Below are 23,128 nucleotides of genomic sequence, written 5' to 3'. Positions count from 1 at the left end.
TAAAAAAATAAAACTTACTCTGAGATATGTCCATTTTATCTGATCCCTTCATCGTCAGAACTGTGTTAAAACCAATAATGGATAATGAAAAAAACTGATCATCTCCAAATAAACAAAGATAAACGCTAAAGGCCATCTGCCTCTTAAGGCATGGGCAGTAACGCAAGAACTTAAAAAAAAGACAGACGAAACAGACTCGACAGAAGGAGGAGAAGGCAAAAGGAACACCATCACTCCTCACAAATGACATGGCTTTGACACCCTACGAGACAAAAACTGCATGTCTTCCACACAAGCTTTTAGTCCTTACCACCAACTTCCATATCGCTCTATTCCAACTTTAAACCTTTCACGGCACATTCTGGAACCCCCCAAAAAAGGACCATTCCTTCCCTCACCTCTCCCCCATTACTCCCCAACCCTGGGCAATCTCCCATCTCACAAGACCCACTTAAGATTCAACGATTTTGCTGCAAAGTATTCCTTAAAATGGTTTTCTTTAATTCAAGAAATCTTTCTTTTATTTTTAAAAGAGTCTACGATATATTTCTGTGCAAATTAATGCCTTCTTATATGGAGTTTTTTTTTAACATTTTATCAAACTGAAATCTACAAACGTCACGGAATTCATCCTCAGTATTTTTGAATTTCCACTGTTATCTCGCATGATCTCTCTGCTTTTTATCTCTTACGAGAGATATATTACCCACAAGAACATTTTCCAAAGCAAATTATAAACGATTTTTCAAATGTGAGAAAACTTTAGAACGTTAAATCTAATTTCCAAATATGCGGGAATATTACACACAAACATACTCATGGTAATATATATATATAATATATATATATATATATATATATATATATATATATATATATATATATATACATATATATATATATATATATATATATATATATATGTTATTAATATCATATACATACATGCATGAGAAGACATAATATGTATGCATAAAACAAAAAAATGAAGTGTTATATAATATATAGTATATATATATATATATATATATATATTATATATAATTATAACAATTGCAATGTTAGAACTCGTTCCTTTCAAGTTGCACGCAATATGAAAACCATCTCTTATGGAATATGGGGAAGTTAATTGTAGCAAAATTACTCAAGTTTTAATGTATCAAAAATAAGCCACTTCGCTATACAAGCGCTAAACACAGGCTTTTTCCTTTTATAGATATGGTTATTCTCTCTCTCTCTCTCTCTCTCTCTCTCTCTCTCTCTCTCTCTCTCTCTCTCTCTGAGTTGAATTGCTGAAATTATTTTAAGACCTGTGATTTAAAATTTTTTTGCACCTCACATTACATTCACCAGTCTTTACTTGACTCTGAGCATGATGGTTTTATTTAGAAAACGAGAGGGAGAAAGTAATAGGTTAGATTAAATGCTTGGAAAGAATGCAGAATAAAGGTGGGTTACTTACTATAATGAGTTTGTAAGAAAATGGAAGAGAGGGGTGGGATTAGAAGCTATGCACGTGCTTAGAAAGAATAGAGCAGTGGGGTGACGCACTTGCAGTGGATGAGCTTAGAAACAATGGAAGATAGGTGTGGGCAGATGCTGTGACTAATAAAAAAAGAATGGCAGAGAGGAGTGCGTTAGATTTTTTCAATTTTTTTCGAAAGAATGTAAAAGGAGAATGGGATTATATTCTGCAAATATGCTTAGAAAAAAGTAAAAAAAAAAAAAAGGATACTACGAACGCACTTGGAAAGAGAAAGGAAGAGAAAATTGTAATCATATGCGATGAAAGTGCTTAAAATATGAAGGAGACGCGTGAGGGTACAAGCAATGAGCGAGTTTGGAATGGAAGAGATGGGTAAGGCTAGAGGCTATCAATGTGCTTCGAAAGGAGGAGAGGGGTAAGGCTATAGATACTAATGTGCTTAAGAAGAACCCAGGTGAAAGGTCGGGGTAGATGCCATGAATAAGCTTAGAAAGAAAGGAAAAGCTGGGTGGGGTTAGATGCTATGCATATATTTAGTAAAAACGTAAATGAGAATGAGGAGGTAGAGTTATGAAAGAGCCTATAAAGAAAGAAAGAAAAAGAGAAAATGTGCTTAGAAAGAATGGAAGAGGGGTAGCAGTAGATGCTATGAACGTCCTTACAAAGAATGGAGGAGCGGGATAGGTGGGGGTTAGAATGCTGCGAGACCTCTGAGGTGTCATATAAGTGGTAGGGGGCCTAGGGGGGGTAAGGGGGTGAAGACGACTGATATGCTCGAGAGGGGCAATATGGCGGCGGTTTACCAAGCGGCTGCCCAGTAAAAGCGATTGGAGTGGCGATAAAGAGTGTCCTATTGTTTTAGCTCACAACCCTTAATTCTTCAGCCCACCGCAGAGGGCAGGTATGGGCCCCTCGCAGATGACGAAGGGTGAAGTTTAAAATCAGATTATTCTTTTCCACTTTTCCAAGCTCTCTCTCTTTCTCTCTAAAAGCTGCTTAAAAGAATGTTAAATCTTCGCCGTGTCAAACACTCAATGTTTAGCCTTCAAAGTTCGATGATGTAATTTCAAACAGGCCTCTAATTCTTAATGAATGAGAGCAAAATCAATAAGATCATCACAAGACCAAGCAATGACTTTTAATTAATAAAACTGAAAGGATCTGGACTCAAAAGAGTCATCACAATTTTAACGGCTGAACTTTCAAAACTGTTTAAAATGGCCATAGTCTTTTAGTTTCAGATTTGGCAAGACCCTGGGGCATTTATGTTGTTACTTTCTTTTCTCCCCAAGTGAAGGAGCTGAATTCATCATTATTGTTTTCGTGGATGATGGTTTATTTTGTATAACCAAACTATTACAGATAAATTGATGAATAGTGGACGTATTTTCTAGGAACGTCATCATATTTTTCCTTACTATAGCTTAGCCCAACAGAGATATACCAGACATTTACAGTTGCCTTCGATAAAATTAAATTGATAAATGAAATCATCAATAGCTAAGTAATTAGCTTCTGGTGGATTTTTATTTTTTTTAATGAACCAGTCGGGAATTTTAGCAATCGAAATTTTCCAAGTCGCATCTCTAACATTTTCATGTCCAATGGGATCCGTTTTAAAAGATTTTTTGCACCCCTTGTAAAATGATTAAAGGAAGCTTTGTAGCGACCTTATATAAATCTCAAGGATGGAATTGGACTTTCACGCACGATCTCAATAACTGGTAGCACCTAACTTGGAACACAATTACTTGACAAACCTTATGAGTGAGATCACTGTTCTGAATAATTTTTTTTTTTCAGTGCCAGATGAATTTAGGCGATTCACATCGAAATGAAGATGTAACTCTGGTATGCAATGTATTTTCAACTATGGAACATTAAATTAAAACAGTTGAAAGATTACCTCGTAATCTACCTATGGTTTAAATAAAACAGTATACAAAAAAAAATCACAGACGACTCTTTTGTGATGATGTTATAAGCACGACAATGCCTAAAGATAAAAACATTAATAAGATAAAGATATTTTCTTAACCCAAGTAGTTTTGTTAGTTGCTTTCTCTGGCACGTTAATTCAAGCCATTGATGTTGGTTGGAATAATAAAATCTAATCTGAACACTGCAATGTCTATTAATTACAGTACAAATTATTGGCAAAATTATCCAGTTTTGCCGCAAAGTAGTAAAATTTATATCTGAAAATTATTGGTTTGTATTTCTAAAATTCAAAATCTAGTAATTTTCGTGACAAAAAAAAATCGTTAAAATAACAATTTCTACAAAGAAACATTTCCTAGAAATGCACTGCTTTACAGCTTTAAAAAATGTATAATCGGTTAATTCATTTTAAAACATCCCATATTATCATAAAATATGGAAAATAAAAAAATATTAATGTACGGTTATGCCCGTTTCAAAAATTTACATCCTAATTTACAGAAAGTTTTAATTCCACCGAAAAAAGTAAAAAATTAAGCTAAAGATACATTGGGATCGGATATATTTCTAAGAATTTATGAATTTCAGTTTATGCTGGATCATCAGTTTGTATATTAGTTAATACATTTAGCGAACATTGCTGCTAATTGCGTTTTGCAATTTATTCATGGAGCTATTAAAGATAATTCAACATAAATTAATTATTGCAAGCTGTATCAAAATATACAAACAATTATGAAAGAAAATATAATAGTTTTTGAATGGCAAGTAAACGTTTGTTTATATCATTATTTTGACTATAAGCATTACACGTGCATTTTATGAAGATTGAGATGGCCCTGTATACTGCCCTATTTCATGCATGCCCGTCCCTGTTGTGGGAACTGATAACTGCAACCAGGTTACATTTTACCAAAGTGAATCTTGCAGACAGAAACATCATAATTTTAGCGTGTTTGGTAGTACAAATGAATGACAGTCCTCGTTTTGTGAACAAAAATATTTTAGTCTTAGGTTGATTTTGAAATAAATCAAGCCCTCAGTCCATGCCAAAAAACATTCTACTCTTCATTCGCTCTGTTTTCTTACTATTTATTAGGTCAAAGCAACACGAAGTAAATCACACCTAAAAGAAATTGTTCAACTTATGTGAAATTAAAGTTTTCAAAAAGGAAGCAGTATTCGATGGGTCTCTGGCGCTAAGTTACTAGAGTTCAAATTATTTTAATTTTTTACATGTTTCAGGATTATTACTAGATGTGTGTGTGTGTGTGTGTGTGTGTGGTGTGTGTGTGTGTGGTGGTGTGTGTGTGGTGTGTGAGAGAGAGAGAGAGAGAGAGAGGAGTGCTCCGCCAAAGAGCAAGCATGATGACTTACTAATCCGATATCATTGTTCGCTGAGATAGCTAGCTTATAGTAGCAGTAGTACATCTGAGTAAGCCTAAAATCCCGCAAAATTGTCAGAATACTTGTTACGCGAGTTGACTTATAAATTTCTAAAACTAGTGATTTACTGACACACGAAACATTTAACTCTCTCTCTCTCTCTCTCTCTCTCTCTCTCTCTCTCTCTCTCTCTCTCTCTTCTCCTCTCTCTCTCTCTCTCTCTCTCTCTCTCTCTCATACATACACACGAGAGGCACACCGCGCGAGATCATAAATAATATCAGGATCCCATTAATCATAATTCCTTAACTTGAATAGAGAGGAAACAATCGCAAAAATTCAATGGAAATACGCAGAAAACCAACTATAAGAATACGCTCATGCATTAATCTAAAAAAAAAAATACGAGAGCGAATTAACTCCCTTCTTTGCGAAAAGGTCCTTTCCTCGCGTTCTTCTGGCAAAGACTTGATAAGAAGGTCCCGCTGTCCGTCCCATTGACCTCCCTGTAGTCTTACGCTACTCTACTTCAGGATTAATAGAGTATTCTATTAATTCTTCACTATTTATTCATCCACTGCTTATGAGCCTTTTCGTAAGGAGGTGAAGAGGTTAATGTTGTCGAAGTGCTCTGTACAAGACCTTCATCATTTTTCCTTAAAAGAGATAACAGCAGCTGAAAGTAGTGTACTCGCCTTAAACAAAGAAGATTGACGCCTCGCCTGAGATAATACCATACAATAAAATGACGTATATTATGATCGTATACTTTAAGAGCAGCACGACCGTCTGAGCCCCACGGGACAGCTCTATAATTAGGAGAGTCAATGTCTACAATTATCTAATGAAACAGACGCTATCGCCCTTCGAGATGAGGGTCATTCTGGGCACGGGGGTCGGGGCAACCGTGTATTATGCGATTAAGAGGTGACCGCGTCGCTGCTATTACTCGCGATTAAGAAAAGCTACCCGACATTAATTACAGGGGGGGAATTGTAAATCTCACTACTGGCATTTTTTAGAAGGTCGTAAGAGCTGAAAATGTTGCGCTCTTGTGCTACCGTTAGGCACGTGTTATTCTGACATGCCTTTTGCCTTTCCGCTAATTTATCTTTTGATTATTGTTCTCCATCTATTTCTTAATTTAGTCATTTCAAGGATTAAAATATGGGATGGGTATCATAAGAAATAATTTGGCATACGTGTTTACCATTTAAATTTTATACAGCCTGTATGAAATGTTTTCTTAAGGAAGCCCTTAAACATTTAGATGGTATCTCAGTCACCAGCGTAGCGATTTTCCATTTTGCTGACACCTTAACACACCCAAAGAAAACACGATTAACACCGGTAATCGGTAACCAAATTTGAATTCATTATGTGATACAGAAATTTGTGGAATGTTTTTAATGTTGATTAAGGACAGGGTAATTAATCTTGAGACGAAATGAGAGAACATCATAATTATACATCTTTTTATATAATTCCCGGACATTAAGCTATAAATGTTGTTTGGTATCCAATTTTCTCTACTTCGGAAACAGCACCGAAAGGGAACTATAATTTATTTGTTCATCACTTGGCGGATTCGATCTACCGGCATCGACAATCTACGACTTCACTGATGAGTACTCTACTGTCAATGAAGTCAGAGGTTGCCGTTCTTAGTGGATCGAATCTGTCAGATGATGAACCATTTATCAGTTTTCATTCCCCTCCATTATTATTTCCAATGTAGAAAGAATATAATACATGTGTAGCCTAATGTTGGAGACTGTAAAAACAATGCCATGTTACTGTGATAATATATATACATACGAGCATCACAAGAACGTTAACCTACATATGAGCTAGTTTTAAGCCAGTATTGCTGTCTGTACGGCAAGACAATTCCCTTTGGACTATGCGGAGTTTCCTTTAGTGACAGCAATAAGTTTTTAAGCAAAAAAACGTGTAATTATTAGTTTGTCACTTTCCCTTTTTATTCATAAAATCCAAATACAGGCAGAGAATTACTACTTAGAGACCAGATTCCCTAGTTGTTGGAAGTTACTTAGATTTTCCCTCTCAAAGGATTACCGAAATATTTTTGGTAAAAGTGAATGAAATCTCCCTGTGCATTTCTTTATTAACTGAAAGCAAATACGTTCGAGGAGTGGAGGCGGAAGCTAGAGTAACGACACCCTAGAGGAGGTTAGTTAGGATACGACGGGACGAGTTAAGTTAATGTTAAACAGCGCATAAGGAGCGTGGAACTCTTAATTTCGATAGCATAGAATGTCATTAAAAATATGTAGCTTATGCTTCCACAAGTATTCGTACTCCACCACTCACTTTCCCATTGCGTCATCAACAGAGTAGACGGCCAGGTGTCGCGATCACCACTACTTCAGTAGTTCAATGATTAAATTAAATACTTAAAAGGCTTAAGGAAAAGGATTCCCTTGCGAAATTGTACCTCGAAGCGAATTTTCAGGTGAGGTACTTTTAAAAATATTACGGAGCATCTATCTTTATTAATGGATGAAGAACTTACAACCTATGAAACATGTTGAAGTCTTAACTGCCTTTGTAGAAACCTTGCCCAATTCCTAATTTTGTGAATTATAAGGTTACAACGACAAGTGAAACGTCTCCAACAAAGGCATGACTTTTACTGAATTATATGTAATTAACAGTTTTGCGATCCAAAGGAGTTACCTTCTCGAGAACAGAACTGAAATCCATTACCCACGTTTCAATGAAAAGACCTGCCAAAAGCAGTAAAAACAAAAAATGTCTCATAGCACTGTCCATTTTCTGTAAGAGGTAGAGAAAATCATGAAGGTTAGAAAGTATAAACAGAAAATGTTTCTTGTGAATTAGTTTTATGATTATGCAGAGAAGTGGAAACTCTTCAAAATACTTTTCCGCCCATGGCACTCTTGAAGCACCTCCAGAGAGCGACTACGAAGCTACTATGAAACACGCCCCTTTTAGGGAAGGCGGAGGCACTTGCTTAATTCACTGAAAAGTTAAATGCGGTAAGTATCCTGTTTTAAAAGCACTGTTATTATCATAAATAACTACTAACATTAACCAATATGAAAAAAGCCAAAACAGCCATCAACTGCTACGCAGGCATCCGCATTGTAAAATGCCTAGACATGAAAATATCGAGTGTTTAAAAATGCCTCTACAAATATAAAAAAAAGCAGCATGTGCATACGGATAAAAATAAATATTTGAAGATAAATAGAACAATAAAATAAAGAGATACGTATTAATGAAGACATTACAATAATATGCAAAATTTAGACAAATTCTAATAACGTTAGCTTTCACTTGCTTCTGACATGCTTCCACAGATAAAACAGAGGGAAGCATCAATTTGAAAAGTTGTTTGAAAAAAAAATTATAAATATAAAAACAGGTATAACAGGAAATGTGGCAACAAGGGTATATGAACATTATTATTATATATATGTTTCATTCCTAATGACGTTTATTTGCTGATCTTTCATGTGACACTTCACATTTAATACCAGCCGTGTCTTCGTCATCTGGCCCGGAAGGGGATCTGACATAACAGCCTGAACATAAAGGCTTTTATTAAGTGCGCAACTTGTTTAGCGTCAGAAATGATACCTAGGAGGAGAAAGGAGATGAGACAGTACGCAAGAGTGGTATAGATATCTTTATAAAATTCTATATGGGTGTGTAACCTACTCTATGCTATATTTACACAAGTCTTTTCGTTCACCACATTCCCATAACCTAGCTGTCCACCTTCCAAGACGCAATTGTATAATTTCTAGATAGATTTTCACAACTAACCTGTAAGCTACGGAAGAAAGATTTGCGAAAGGGAAAGGGTTGCTTGCCTGGGTCAACCTTCTGAGACATCATTAGCCATTTCCTTATTCCCCCAGCTTTCAAACAGGTGGAAGGGGCATTTGTAGTTGGCCAAAAGTATGAATGTTAAATCTTGAGGACAGTGTAAAATGCAATGGCCTACCACTTGCTTCTGGTTCTCATTAACGACCTATAAGCCTTCAGGTCCCACTCTCTTATATTTATTTCTTTTCTTTTTGTTTTCTTCAGGGCTGGGCTAGAGAGGGACAGTTAGGGTGTACGTCGCACATAAATCAGCATCAAGAATGTGATGAACAAATCAAGAAAAATATACGGACCAGATGGGCTACTTATTTGAATTTATTCATTTTTCACAGCTTCAGCGATGCAGAAAGCATGGTAACGTCATACTAGTTTTTAATTTCTGTACGAATTTCAATAGACTACATCCAGTCATTAATTTTGAATTCTAATACAAAAAAAATCATAAAACTTAAAATGAATCTTTAAAAAATATTTAATGTAATTGACAGTCAACTTTTTCTTTCCCTCATATACTACACAACTTGTTCAGATTTGTAAAATACCTTCAGGTACTGTTAAACGTGAACAGTAACAACAACCCCTCTCCAGTAATTAGTTCGGCTTCTGTGGTAAGCGTTTGTTAGACACGTCAATTTCATGCTGTCGTTTTCGTTTCTGTGAAACGTTCGTGTGACAAGCAGCTTGGCTGCTAAACTGCTCTGTTTCTTTTATTTCAAAAACAATTTATAGTTCCCAGCATCAGCGCGAAAAGAAAATGAGAAAATCTCTGTTAGGATGTGAATGAAAACGGCACGTGCAATAAATAACTTCTCTCGCTTCTTCAGTATATACGTATATGTTGTATAATTAGTACGCACATTATATAATAAACACATTTAAATCTCAAGTATAAGGCTAGTAGCATATCTGTGTACACATTTACACACACGTTGACATATATTGTAGATAAATTTTTCGTCACATACGCGCGACTTTCTTATAATCACACACACACACACACACACACACACATATATATGTGTAAGTGTGTGCATTAAGGTGTGAGATCATGCAGAAACATGCAGTATTATAAATGTGTAGGGATAAATATATATACTCGTAAAGTATACACGTACATGCATGCACGCTTTATGGATTTTTTTAATTAATATAAATCTTACGCATAAATATATATTCAGCAAGCACGAGAAGCAAACGCCGATATATTCGAAAATTTAATCAATCGAGCGCAAGAAAAACCTTAAAAATATCAAATCCTATTTGTTCGCTTGATCCTTCATTCAATATCAATCCAAACCATGTATTAAAAAAATAAAATAAACTAAATTTTCTTTATGATTCAAAGTCAGTCAGTCCTAAACTATACGCTCCCCCTCCGGCAGTCCAGAAATTTATAACATTACAGAACATGTAACGTCACAGAGAGAAATACTAAGCATACAAACAATCTGGTACTAATAATCATAAAAACTAACACTAATACCTGCTCTTCCATAAGCAGGTGGGTACCCCTCCAAGACTCCCCCCCAACATTATCCTACCCCTATACTGTTAGGGTTGATCTCCAGGCTCTTAGGAGTCTCCTCCTCCTTGTCCCATCCCACGGCACTCCCTCTGGATCCCTATATCTCCGGGTCCTAAGCGCCCCCGTTCCCCTACCCCAGCTGCGCTACCCAGCACCCCCTTTAAGATCCCCTGAGCATCTGTTAAGAATGATGCTAGGTGTGATAAAGACTTGGGCATTGTCTCAGCTCGCCTTCCCCTGGCCCCTTCGGGTGAAGATACCATCATGTACGCCTCTCTCTCTCTCTCTCTCTCTCTCTCTCTCTCTCTCTCTCTCTCTCTCTCTCTCTCTTATAACCCTAATTTTATGATATTCTTCTACCTCTATTTCAGGTCTTTTTTTTGTTTTTTTTTTTTTTTTTTTTTTTTAAACCTTCTCCCTAGATGGAATTCCAGGTGGCTCCTTTCATTATTAAGGATTGATCATTTAGTTGGTAATTCGGCCGAGCAGAGGAGGAAAACTTGGAAATTAAAACGTTTCCAGCATTTTGATAAAAATCTGTTCATTACAAGAGGTTAGATATTCGGCTTAAATGAGGCCCATAAACATTTTACAAATCTGGCGAAAACGGAAAGCTCTATTTAAATAGTTGGATAAAATGATGAGCTTTCTCATACACTACATGGCATACTTTGATTACACGCACACAAAATATATACATGTGTGTATATAGTACAAACAAATCTAGGTCCATTCATTAAATCCCCTGGCGGCATTAAAAACAAACATAAATCGAAACCTACATGCAATCTGTAAAAGCCGATGTAAAAACAACTGGGCGAATTAATAAGTGCTTGTATGGACACAAAAGCTAATGATTCCACAGTGTTTTTCAATCGATATATAAAAGATATCCCTTACTATTATAAAGACAATGTAAAACTAAAAAAGTAAAAAAAAAAAAAAAATAAATAAATAAGGTGAAAAAGTTTACCACAAGTAGACTCGGCCTATTTTACATTATTTCTGATGAAGATAGAATACGGATGACCTAGTAAAGATTTGTATAAGAATACAAGAGCGAAGTACTGAGCATTCCATCTATGTAGGAGAGCTCTGAAGATATGTAATGAAACTCGCCAATAATTCCGGTGAAAAAACGTTAAGTGGAAACCTACAATCTTCAATTGATTTTTGAAATTTTTGGAAATTTATGTATTAGTTGTCTCGGTTATCCTGGAGACTTTTCCCAATCGCAGCAACAGAGACCGAAGAAAAACAATTGTAAAAGTCCTTATGTCTTTTGTGCGCGCTAAGCATCGTACTATGAGTTTGAATAATTTTTTCAAGCACACGAGGCGCGTTAATTAACTCATTTTCGTACCTTGTATGTTGATCTCAATGTTATCCATTTTACTGTAGTCATTCCAGTGTATTACCTTTTGCTATCTTTATAACAATTTTGCACTGCCTTTCCGCCTAGTAGATTTGAAATTTATACGGTAATGGGTTTTACACTTTCGTAGAGAATTTTTTTTGTGGATATATATATATATATATATATATATAGATATATATATATATATATATATATATATATATATATATATATATATATATATATATATATATGTGTGTGTGTGTGTGTGTGTGTGTGTGTTGTGTATTTTAAACGGACCACTATCTTACATCGCTTTCCTCAGTTTTATAGGAATATTGGGATGAGGGAAGGACATGCTCCAAATAGAGAGATATTCATTCCCCTTCCCCTCCAGGAGTCACAAGTGTTGGCTACTTACGTTAAATCTTACATAGGTGTGTCTTTCAAAATACTCGGGTAACGATTTGCTTCTCAGACTCGTTTTAGGCAGAAAATCCTTATTAGGAAAATAGAATTCCGTAATCTTTCTCTTTTGTCCTCTCTTCACTGGACAAGATGCAGGGCCTTACAACGTTCTGCTACCGCTCCAATAGCAACCAGGTTTTTTTTTTTTTAACCTGATCACTTGTCTTTATCGTTGTTTATGGAAATAAATAGACAACTTTGACATCCATGACGAAAACTAAATTATCTCTTATAAGATGTTCAGCAGGCAATTCCTCATACATGGACACCGGAATGAAAAAATCTGTAAATTTTTTAATTTTCTCAAATCATTATAATTTGACGTTCTTAAGATCATTCGAGGTAAATGATTTTTTTTAAAAAGTTAGTTCATCACCGATTGTTATTTTTCAGTGTACAACTTTTCAAATGCTAAAACACTTAGGAATTTGCTAGAAACTGATTTCATGAGTTTTCAGTGTCCAAAGCCTTGATTAAATTTTTAATACCCAAGTAGCTAGTTATACAGCTATAATTACTAGTAAAAATGTACCGTTCGTTAACTTTCCATATTTTCTGGAACTAATCCATTACTGTAAAATATATTTTTAGCACTACTAATATTCAAGTTTTAATAATGTTCGATGTTTCCTGGTTACTTCCATAACCTCATTCAAAGAAGAGAAATACAGCATATATAAAGAATTTTGGCCTGACCTTCGATTTTGGGAGAAAAATGACAGTGTAATTCGTTTCTGACCTTCGTCCTCAGTAGATCAATGAAGGAAATTTTATCTTTGCAAACGGTAAATTAACCTAAACACAATCCGCTTTGCAAACGCCCCCCCCCCTTTTTTTCAGGAGCACTTTGAACTATTACATTTAGTTCAAGGACCACCTGTCAAGACCCAAGCTGGGTAAACAAAACATTAATTCACCTGACCCCAATACAGGAGACAATATCTTACGAATCAGTTATCCGAAGGGCTGTAATAATGCCATTATACAGTAGTTTACCTTTCCTTTACACCCTTGATTTTCTTTTCAATGTCCATTATAACCTTGATGAAATCCACTATTTACGTCGGACCAATCCCTAAAATTGTCGTCATGGTATAATCCTTTGTTTTCCCTATCTTAATTCCTTAACATTACCTTAATTTCTGGTTTACCTAAAGTCTTGAATTTATGGGGTATTGACCCCTCCTAACTGAAGACCCACCGTCTTCCTCTTCTACAAAATTTACTTCTATCGTTATCATTCGAGGTGAAAATATTCGAACGAAGCAAAACAAAAAAGTGAAAATGGAGAGAATAAAAAGGTATACAAATAATCAAGAAATGCCTCAGCACAGATAAATAATGCGTCTGTAAAAAAAAAAAATCTTGTAACTTACCTAGGTCAATAGCATCATCTTATAAAAATAAATATGGCAACTGATTATCGCATACTATACGGTTCAGATATTATAAAAAAAAATTACAACTAGAACAACTCTCATGGTTCTCTGGAGGATATAATTTGAGCGCTAAGTGCTCAGGAAATAGGATGTACTCTTTATAAATAACTTAAGGAAAGAAATGGAAAGAAATATCATAAGAATATAAGCTTTGACCTTCTGTATTTGTATGTCTGTCTAACAAACACACTCTCTCTCTCTCAAAGCAAAGTGAGAAAGAATAAAGCATGCTGGATTCGCAGAAGAAAAGCATTCCACTTAAGTCATGAAAAGAATCTCGAGTCATCTTTCATGCAATAATTTTCCTTCGTGTAACGTTAGATTAAGTTTATTGTTGAGTGGAGGGCGTCTTTTTGATATGCTCTGCTGATAGCCACTCTCAGCGTAAAGACGCCTTTTCTGCTGCCTTTTAGTCAGTTTCAATGAAAGAAATCTCATTTGTTGGGTGACGACGCTTTCATTACGGGGTCAGACGCGTGACTACACTGATTTCATTTGCATTTCGAGTGACTGACTGATTTAATATATATTATAAAGTATCGTCATGCAAATGTGGTTCTCGATACATATTCGTAAATTCTCTCGCTTCCTGCCACAATAAAACCAGAAATCATAACGATAACAGTCACAAATGAGCAATGATGAAAATTAAAATCAATGTGAAATAAAGAAGACAAACAATTGCATTTTATACACTACCATTAAAATATAGTAAAAGAAAGGTAGCCGATAGATGACAATACACTTGAACTTCAATACCAATCTTTTAGCCTCATAGTGAAAGCTAGGGCTATTTAATATTATTATACAGTCGACGCTGTCTCAACGAACACAAATAGATATCGTTAACAATTCAAGCAAAGCTACGTTTTTGTTATCGAATAATAAATCAATTTTTCCCTAAGTGTTATTTTTCTACATAAAGTTTCAGACTGATAAAATAGTTAGGACTTACCGAAAATTTTGTTGCCCATCCATGAATGGAAAAGGTCGATACTGTTCTGGAAATAAAATGAAGATGATTCATTAAGCAAAGTGGAACAGAAACTCTTTGAATGCTATGTTAACCCAGAGGATTATAACATGAAGAAAGATCAATTCATAAAATTCCCTTCTGATGCAAGTTTTTCTCTTTGTAAATGGCAATTCAACCGTAAGTGAACTTATGGCTTAATATTTTTGAGCTTAAAAAGTTACTAACTCAAGCGTGATTTCTGTACATTCTCAAAAATCGAATTTATTTTAATTTAGGAATAACTTAATCACAAAGGAAGTACACATTACAAGTGCACTTGCCCCGGCAAGGATTCCAAGGACGTCTTATGGCTTGCAGAGGTGACAAAGACTGATCTACTAAGCTTTCAAAGGAGATAAAAGCTAATTTCGACCTACAGGTCTTATTTCTGTCAAATTCAAGTTCTCTATTTAGAATAAATTCATGCATACATACAAACACACACATTCACAAAACATTTATGCTAACCAACGCGATTTATAAATGAAGCTGATTCTGAAACCTGTCTTAGTTATATAGACGAAACTGATATGGAAATATTTACATTCAGTGTTTCATTTGCTATATGGTGCGGCAATTATATAAGTGCGCACACACGAATGTACGCACACCCAACACTCACAACCCCACCCACTCACCCACCCACCCACACACACACACACACACACACACACACACATATATATATATATATATATATATATAATATATATATATATTATACATATATATATATATGTATATATATATATATATATATATATATATATATATATGTATGTATATATATATATATATATATAATATACTATATGTATATGTGTGTATACAATATAATACGATATAAAAATGCTTTTAGCTTCTTTCAAAATCTCGTTACTTCAAGAAACTGTAGTCTTCCATACCATTACCCATTACACACTGTCTAACTGCCTATTACTCACCTCTCCCTCTTTCCCTTCCACCCACTCTCTCTCTCTCTCTCTCTCTCTCTCTCTCTCTCTCTCTCTCTCTCTTTAAATATGCTTTCCAAAGGCCATAAAACTTCAAGCCTAACCTAACCTCTCAACAATAAATCTGCTTATACCTCTTGTATTATATTATTTTTTATAGGTATATTTCCCGACATTGTGTTTTGTTCATAGATGACTATGAAATTACGTAAATAAATATCTGATTGACAAACTGGTTTTCCAAGCAGGTTTTATTCTGTAGCCCTGACGATGGGAATCCCGAAATGCTGGTATAAACAAACTAGATAATTCCCAGTATTCTTGATGCTCTGTTCTTTATAAACACACACACATACATAAACTTATAGTACATGCATATATACAATATATATATATATATATTATATATATAATAGATATGAGGGAAAGAGGGGTTACCAGAAAAAACTAAATCAGGTCTAAATTTCCTGTGCAAAAGCTCAGAGAGAGAGAGAGAGAGAGAGAGAGAGAGAGAGAGAGAGAGAGAGAGAGAGAGAGAGAGAGAGAGAGACGATGCCTGAACTGCTGTGACGTGATTTCCTATGCAGTGAAAAAGAAAACGCGTCCCTCCCCGTATGGCTGGGAGCCTCTGTTAGCTCGAGGGCTTCAAAGAAAACGTGGCTTTGAGAGAGGCTGCGGAAAGTCAAAGCAAGTCGATCTGGCAGCTCCATCAATTTATTTTCTCATATGTTTAAGGATTCGAATGATCTAAAAATAAGCTTTTTTTTATTTGCTACACTTACGGTTTAGTCATACACCAAAGATACTCAGTTTCGACAAGATTCGTATTATTCACTGCGCTGAATTCTTTGCCTTAACCAGCCTGTCACCGCTAAGGTTCTTCCAATGAATAAATCGACATTTACCGCTTCAGTTACTGCCATTTTTATGGTAGGTACCGCTACCGGGCACACGTCTTGAAAATTATAGGAACAACACGCTAAGATGCATGACACTTACGACGGAGTGAATAAATTTTCTTGGTATTTTGCCTTACTTTCACTCTACGTAGAAATGACAACGCATTTCGTCAGGTTCACAACACTCAAATATGACTTACTACTGTAAAAGATGGCACAACTGATCACTGGAAATCCAAAATTCTTAAAAAATGGATATTGATTAACAAGTAACTAATAAACACAAGTAACAAACGAAAACAGTAGAACTCCCCGTAGTTATCGAAATAAACGAAAAGCCCGGAGGTTATGCAAAACATGAAAAAACATAATTTCCAGTCCATTACACGAGTATACGTGAATGACGAACCAAAATCTTTTTATATATTACAAAAGTACGTTCAAGTAAGCATGGCAAAAATCCTGACATATTCAAAGCTAGCCTGATGTATTCAGGCATATTTCTATATCGAGGGCACTGACTTCCATAAACCTGTATTTGGAAACTGTTACTGAAGATTAATAAAGGTCTGATTTGACATAAAAACAAAGTCGATTGTTTACGGGTGAAATAAAACGTATTATGTTGCTCGCTCGAGCAAGATTCCATGCTGGCACAGGGCCAGCATAATCAACCTACAAAACAACCAACGCTAATTAACGCCGGATGCTTAATGAGGAAGTGTAGTTCCCGTAGGATTTTTCAAGACTTTCAGTCACCAATTTTGGTTGGATTGCATAACCCAGCTTTTGCAGGCACGATCTTTACCCAGTGGCTACCTGTAATTAGGGTAAGGTGTCGAAAAAAAAGACCTGGTATGGACCTATGTACTCGGTTAGACCAACCGACACGATCAATCCAAATGAGAACCATGAAATGATGTCAGTACCTCGTAAACTGGACTATTTCCTTACTGCATGTTTCTTTGATTGCAGGCCTTTTCCCCCTAAGGAGGTGGAGCCTGAAGGGACATATTTATGATTATCATCATGACTAGGACAAGGTTGCTGGAGCTAAGCTCTTCTTTACTTCAACTGACGCTGGTTCCCAGTCACACCTGGGGCGACTTGTGGGCAGAAGGACGGGGTCAAACCATCACCATCTTGCCAAAGTGTCTCAGTGTGAACCTCATGTCATATATTCTATATATATATATTATTATATTAAATGAGATATATATATATATAGATAAATTATATATTATATAAAAAATATATAATGATTTAAAAATCAATTTTTTCCGCGTTTTCACAATGCCAGCGCAAAGTATGGGACTGCAATCATGATATCATCGGCCACTGATTACCCACACAACACCGAGTAGTGAAATTGATATTATCCGGCCACTGATTACCCTACACAGTGCACCGAGTAGTGAAATTGATATTATCGTTCTTCTCTCTCTCTCAAAAAAAAAAAAAAAAAAAAAAAGTACCCATTTGCTAACTGTGATACATTTCCTCAGACCAAGAGGTCCACAACCTTAACTCGGCGCTCTTCTGCCTAGAGGTACATTCTGTCTTTATCCCAAACCACTGTCACTCTAGGAAAGCGATGTCCAAGTTGTTCCACTGCCTATCACTACTGTGGTAGTCCTCCGCGCATCAAATACCCTCAGCAGCCTTTCATACCCAGACAGTTCTTACCCTCCCACTATGGGCTCATCTGCCCTGGGATACAGAACCTTAGATTCCTAATTCACTGGCACTTCTAGAGCGTCTGCGATCAAGTATTACCACTAACTATCGCCTGATCAACAGTAATTTTCAATAGGCTATATATATATATATATATGATATATATATATATATATATATATCTATATATATATATATATATATTATATTATATATAATATCAATGCCCCACAGATTTTGTATTTAAGGGACAGAAAGACCTCTGATACTTGTCTGGGTGACAAGTATCGGAATATGAATTGCTGAAGATCAGCAAAAAACAGTTACCACATGGTTATTCAACAAGCACAGACCTTGCTGTGACTGCTGTGAGTGTCATCAGAATCTCAAAGGGTTGAATACCAAAGCATAAATTCTCTACTGAAATACAGTTTATGGTAAATGGCTCAACGAGGTATCTTCGGATGGTAATCGGAACCATGATTGACATTGTTAGAGTTCAGCTTCATACTTTACTAACTTCATTACCTTATTGGTCAGTCTGCAACAAGGGCTTTATCACCTACAAGGTGTACTTTCTTATTTTCAAAGCTAACAATCATGTTGCTGGTAAAGACAAAAACAACAAACTTCCCTTATTCAAATTCTTCCGTTATTCATGCTAATACACATGCATGGTCACATAATGGTCACATAACAGCCTGTTTAAGACTGCTGATGACAAAAAGGTAAGGAGTGTGAGAACTAGATCAACAGTCGTTCAAAGGCCCCATCTTTTATTAATGATGATAGGAAAAGGGTCTCGCAGAACAGCCCACCCTTTCATCTCCTCTAATATCTATAACCTTCCTTTGAAATTCTTTCACTTTATGATACCTCTTGGCGTAATTACCTAACCACCCGGACACTATTCTCTTCCCTTCGTTTTGTGTCCCTTCCCTCCCCTTCGTCCCTTCTCTCCCCTTCCCTCCCCTCCGTCCCTTCCGTGCTCATTCCTCCATCCTCTCTCTCTCCCGGTCATCCTCAGTTCTCCAGGGCCCCATCGGTTCTTCCCCGACGGTTCGACCCCATCGCTTGAGTCCCTTTCATTAGCGAAAAGGAGAACGATAATCATCCGGCACCTTTGAAAAGGGGAGGCATTAGAATAACAAAGCCTCCATTGGCCACTTATTCTGTTCGAATATAAGGGACTCAATTGTCAAAACACTTAACCCGAAGGCCCCGATCCGCTGATGAATAGCTTTCGGTGCCCTTACTGCTTTAATGAAGGTAATTATGTTGTTATTTCCAGATCGTTAGGGGGTTTTCAACTGTAATCGCCGTGTGTTTATCATTCAAGAGGTTTAGGGTGCTCTAATAGCAAGGCATGTAAAAATGGATCATTACAAAAAAACAGAGGATGAAATGTGACAAATATGTGCGAATAAACTTTCTGGTTTTCTTCAGGTAGTTCCTCCATAAAAAGATGCTCTGGAAAATATGGTTGGTTATAATCAAGGTTGATATATATATATATATATATATATATATATATACACTATACATGGATCTTAATTATGATATGAACGTGACACATACTTCGAGATACAATATTATATATATATATATATATATATATATATATATATATATACAACACACACACGCCTCTCCCCGTTTGGTGGGTGAGCCTCTAGATAGAGGATGCTCTCTTCATTTTTCAGAATTTCTAAAGAAGTTACATTAATGAGCATCACGGGGGAACTAAACAAAATTGTTAGCCATAAAATCGTACAAACACTAAAAAAAAAAAAATATTTATACTGTAAATGAAAAAATCAGACAGGCTCCATACAATCTCAAAACATCCATGCTCGACAATCATACAATCTGGGAAAAGATAAAGACGTTCTTTATGGAGACAACGACAATGTTCAGAGCTTTCACAGTCCTGCAAATTGCTAATGTGAATCAGAAAGTTACGAGACCCTCACTCGACAAAGAATCGACCAGCAATTTCATGGTCTCCCATTCACTGATATCACCGGGCTGGATTGGAATGATGGTATTCCGAGACATGTATGTCAAACTATGGCGTTCAGTTTAGATATGCTCTCAGGAAACAAGGATAATAAGCAAATAATGATAATGATAATTTTAGCTTCACATTAAGATGCACCCTCTGTTTCTTAAGTTTCGTATCAGTGATCAATAGCTAACAGGGCTTTTGAAGTTCTCAGTAGAGATTTTGATAAGTAATAAAGACAGGTAAATTTTGAGATTATTACTCTTCAGTAATAAAAAATATCATCATAACTTCCATCATCATAATGATAATATTCTTTGACAAATATGCCATCCCCCAGAAAACAACTAATCATCTTTTAATTGCTGAGCCAAGAATGATTAGCAATGCAGAACCATTCTATTATTATTATTATTATTATTATTATAAATAGGCAGCTTAGGACTGTACACTGGACCCTTTTTTACAAGGATCTATACTCTATTTTTTTTCATCTGTCCATCCGCCTGTGGTGTTTTTGTATGGTAACACTGCGTCCCGGGCTTTAGATAGTTACGCTATTTGTAAGTTTTAGGTAAATAAAGTATATCTGGGTGTACATTTGCAACTGAAAAGTGTTTTAATAATTTACTGTATGCGAATTACACCGTTAATATACGAAATATGATATTATTATAATCGTTGAATGTAACTATCTAAAGCCCGGGGACGCAGTGTTACCATACAAAAACACCACAGGCGGATGGACAGATGAAAAAAAACAGAGTATAGTTAAATTTACAACATTCGGGAACTCATGAGTAAAATGTCCTTACCTCCATTTCTACTTCAGACGACTGGTTCTATTCTACCTTACTTAGGCCAATCAAATAGACTATCAGGTTTTCCCTAAGATGTTCTCTCATCCTGTAATTTATCTCCTTTTTAAATTTCAGTGTCCTTAGCTCTCCCATTATCTTACAGTCAAGGCACTACATCCACATTGCTGATTCAAAAACGTAAATATATTCATAACTGTTATATTCATAGCTATTATTTTCAATTTTAGCATTCAGGAAAATTAACTGGATTTTTCATAAATGCTTGTGGTACTTCAGTTAATTTCACCTGGACTTCACAGGTTGGTGGTATTGGGTTCCAGCCACGTTCATGGTTTGATTTCAATGGCAAACATGACCTTGCTCTCTTTGTACTAGGGATGTTGGGTTAAGAGCCACAGGTCTACCTGCATAGTCTTCAGCAGATACTGCTGGGATCTCAATAGTCTAAACTTGGGTGGAGAATGGGTGCTGATCATGAGTATATTATGCTCAGTCTCTTAGGCACTGTACGACTACACAATGGCCTCTACAGCGCACGGGCGACCATTAAACCTTGAAATTTCTTCCATATTTTCAAACATCATAGTAAGCAACTGCAACAAAACGTGGCAAAGCACCACATACAAAGGCACAGAAAGGCATAGTCAATGGGTGTGAATACCGTAAGTCTCTCTTTAATGCCTATGGCATCTACATATATCAATTCCGCCCATGTTCTAAGCGCTGCCACCGTAGTAGCAATAAGCGGTGAAACCTGCTCATTGCTGCATGGAGAAGCGTCAACGGTTTAACATATGACAGAATGCACCCTTTGGCAGAGGGGTGCTAAGGGAAGAGTCGAGGAACCCTGGGTAGGAGGGAATAATATATATAGATATAAATGTATATATACACACACGTATATATACATACATATATACAATCATATATGTACATACTTGTATGTTATATATATATATATATATATATATATATATATATATATAATATATAATATATATATATATATATATATATATATATATATATATATATATATAATCACATCCCAGTTGAGTACATATAAATATGCCACATACGTGGAGAAGAAGCGATGTTATATATGCATCAGTTTTATTAATTTATGTATGTGGTCTGCACAATTGGCACAGCGAAAGAAAGACTATACTGCAACAAAACCTGAATCTTACCAAAACAATTCAAGACTCCCGAGGCCTTACGCATACATGGGCAGACGAAAGGAGATCACTAAATATATAAATATGGCCCATCCCCTCCTGACAACGGAGCGAGTCTGGAGGGACATACATCAACTTGGCACCCGACACGGATACAATTTCGCTCTGACCGCGCGGCGAGAAAAGGAGCCTAGTGACGCTCTCCGATGGGCAATATGTACGTTACGTTGAAGCATAATCACAGCCCTGGGACGGGGCTGCGAACTCGACACCTCGTAAGATAGGCGCTATCGCCGAAATCTCCCATCGCAGCGAAAACGCCTCGCTTGATTTCAGTCCAGAGCGGCGCTAACTTGTATGTAGATGATTACCCGAGCCGTCTCCATACCTGTCGGGTGCGCACCTCTTCTCCGAGTTCCCTCTTCGCCAAAAGTACCTCTTCGGATATTTTCCGTTCAGGAATGGAATGAGATTCCCGGTTCCTAACAGAAGAATCGGCTAAAGTGTCTGTCTCTGTGCCCCGATAAGTTATTTTCCTCTCCGATAGATGTCCTTGGAGCTCTGAGAAAATGATGGAAATGGATTGCTGGAGATCCTTCTGCATGTAAATGGTTCGTGTGGGATGCATGCGAGAGATCGTTCCACCCGACCAGTCACGCAGCAGCAGGGCTTTGCCAGGTTTTATTTACGAGGGGAAATTGAATATTTAACACTCTGGTTGTCAAACAAGGCATTTCTCAAGGAAGCGCGTCCGAAAATTATGTCGAATAATTACCGCCGTGGGAGTAATATGCTATGAAATGACCCACCCATATGTGCGACGCTTTGAAGAACGACTGAAGGTGATCCTCATGACCGATTCTTGTTCTCAAGCATATCCAGGTATCGTTTGCGCAGTCTGACAGAGAACATTTTGTAGAAAAGGCAACTACAGATCTGACGTTATTGGCAACGCTTCGGCGTAAGTCAAGGCGTCCTTGAGTTGATACATCATAATTTTTCTTATATATAAAAAAATAGGTAACAGTGACCTTCGAAAGCTACACTAATCTAAACGTTCCGTTTTTTATCCGTAACCTTTTTTTAATTAAGAAGTCAT

At 36.3% G+C, this 23,128-nt stretch overlaps 1 long non-coding RNA gene across 1 annotated transcript in view; it reads right to left on the bottom strand.

Annotated features, from left to right (window-relative positions):
• LOC135213519 (uncharacterized) overlaps positions 1 to 23,128 on the bottom strand; it is an 856,968-nt gene that overhangs the window by 141,739 nt on the left and 692,101 nt on the right. Inside the window, exon 9 of the long non-coding RNA XR_010314152.1 lies at positions 14,437 to 14,482. This is a non-coding gene — a long non-coding RNA (uncharacterized LOC135213519). The remainder of the gene's footprint in view (positions 1 to 14,436; positions 14,483 to 23,128) is intronic.

The sequence above is a fragment of the Macrobrachium nipponense genome, chromosome 43 (assembly GCF_015104395.2).
Source record: "Macrobrachium nipponense isolate FS-2020 chromosome 43, ASM1510439v2, whole genome shotgun sequence".
Classification (NCBI taxonomy): domain Eukaryota; kingdom Metazoa; phylum Arthropoda; class Malacostraca; order Decapoda; family Palaemonidae; genus Macrobrachium; species Macrobrachium nipponense.
Note: the sequence above shows the minus strand (reverse complement) of the source record. Positions and strands in the feature narration are given on the sequence as shown.